This window comes from Morone saxatilis, unplaced genomic scaffold (genome assembly GCF_004916995.1).
Source record: "Morone saxatilis isolate NCDOM2014 unplaced genomic scaffold, NCSU_SB_2.0 Contig19, whole genome shotgun sequence".
NCBI classification, from domain to species: domain Eukaryota; kingdom Metazoa; phylum Chordata; class Actinopteri; family Moronidae; genus Morone; species Morone saxatilis.
The window spans coordinates 25,054,660-25,056,812 of record NW_023339751.1 but is presented as its reverse complement, the minus strand read 5'-3'; the positions used below and the strand labels follow the sequence as shown (position 1 = coordinate 25,056,812).

The window sequence follows — 2,153 nt, the reverse complement described above, 5'->3', positions numbered from 1 at the left end:
CTACACCCCCTCTACTTCCAGGTTATCCATGAGACTATAAGCGAAGTAGCTGAAATCTCATCGAGCTTCACTGTCTGGCTTCTGTGTACAGTCCGATGCTGCTAATTAGTGCAGAATGTAAGCAGTGAATGAAGCCAGCTTTTGATGTTGTGAGCATCCATGTGGCTTAGTGAATTATTGTGAAATATAACAAATGTTACTTGTTGAATGGGGCTTGGAGAACGGTATCTCTAACCCCAAGTTCCAGTTATATTTCTGATGCAAGAAAACTCATTTTGTTCTCCCATAATGAATATCAGAAGTAGGGATGCACCGACTGGGAAATTCAGGTCCAAAACCGATGTTACAATAACAATTTGGCCGTTACCTATTTTTTTCTTGTTATTTATTCCCCTGTTGTGCCAGATAACAAGTACATCTATAAAGATAAGCACCTCTTCCTTGTTGATGTGAGACGCAGAGCTGGACAGCCACTCAGCTGCTGCATGGAGCACATCTGTATTTGTGTGCAGTATGCGCCAGTGCTGGAAAACGGAGGTGATTATTTCTACAATATCCGAGTTGGAAAAACCCCAAACAACCTTTAGCCGGCACAAAATTGGTGCGACACAACAGATAAACATCAACCACTGATAAAGTGAATGCCACCTTATTCGCCGATACTGATGTTATAAAATGAATTAACAGTACTAAATGAGGTCTTAGGTTTGGGTGTTTGAACCTTCTGAATTTAGACCCATTGTATTCCTGTAAACATTTTCCTGTCCTGGAAAAAGATGTGGATTATGTTCAGGCTGCAGTCCAGGCTGAGCGGAGGATTGTCTTTACCTTTCACAAACAGGGTCGAATTCAGTCCTGATGCTCTGTTGAATTGGTGAAGGGATGGAAGCTTAATTTGTTGATTGCGAGGCTTGGAAGTCATTGAACTAACCAGAGAAAGAGGAAGAGAAACAGAGTGTGGGCGAGCGACAGAGAGAGCGCAGCAGATTTGGATGCAAAGAAGTTTAACTGAAGGGGGAACTTTATTTATTTCTGAAACAGTGACAAGCACACAACAACCTGTGAAAGCAGTCTGATGAATGGGCTCATTGTGGGTTCAACATGCATTCCAGGATGGGAAATTGGTAAGATTCATGTTTCATGTTTTACCAGCATTTGGCGGTTGCTAATTTCCCACGCTGAGCAGACCCATGTCATATCTATATGAAAGGTATAGAAAGAACACACTTCGTGGACATACTGCAGCAGTGGCCACTATGCTGACTCTGTGTCTACCCACTGTTTTGTTCTTTCTGGATTTGGTATATGCATGTTTAGGTTTTCCCCTTTAGCTAACTTGCAAATGCCAGCATGCATAAAAAGCTTGTGACTGCTGCTGGAAAACAGTTACAATTGACATATTCAGTCCTTTAGTCATAGTTGGGTAGAAGTCAAGGGAGATAACTTTTAACACAGTTCTACAGTATACCTGGCAACACATTTGTTCACAGTAAATATAAAGCACTGTGAAGGGTTTTCAGTGTTGGTTAATTTATTGGACTTCAAGGTTGTAGTCTATTTCATTCATGTATTTTAATGCAGTGCTGTTTTTGCTCTCAGTGCCTGGAAAAGGTCTTCTCACATCTCTTTATACACCAGATTTGAGGGGTTCTGGGTTTTTTTAATTATCCAGAGAACTCGTAAACGTGTATCTTGCAACCGGCCCACTATTAAAGAAAAGCAAAAACTGTAAATTGGCCTTCACGTTTTTTGTGAATTTGATGCCAGTGTGCCCTTCAGATCCTTTGTCATGGACCAATGTGTTGGGCAAATTTTACCTGATGAAGGCACTAGAAAAGGTCATCAGGTTCTCCAAAATCAATACTGGGGAACACACAACTCTATGACTACATTTTAGGACTATATCTGGCCAATAATCGTTGCAATATGTTGCTCTTGACCAAAGTCTGACAGACTGACTTTGCCATCCATAGAACCCCAACATGAGTGGGGGAAAACACATTTAAACAGGCATGCAAGTTGTCCCCTCAGCATCCTGCATACTCAAATGGAAAATATGTCATTTCTGCTGCTAAGGGTCTCACATCAAAACAATAACATGAGATGAAGTCTGATGATGTCATGAAGTAGCGGGAGTTGTCTTCTCCACCATT

General features: G+C 41.3%; 2 protein-coding genes across 3 annotated transcripts in view; both read left to right on the top strand.

Annotated features, from left to right (window-relative positions):
• ndst2a (N-deacetylase/N-sulfotransferase (heparan glucosaminyl) 2a) overlaps positions 1-2,153 on the top strand; it is a 38,020-nt gene that overhangs the window by 895 nt on the left and 34,972 nt on the right. The window lies entirely within an intron of this gene.
• Positions 1-2,153, top strand: part of zswim8 (zinc finger, SWIM-type containing 8) — a 50,798-nt gene that overhangs the window by 33,573 nt on the left and 15,072 nt on the right. The window lies entirely within an intron of this gene.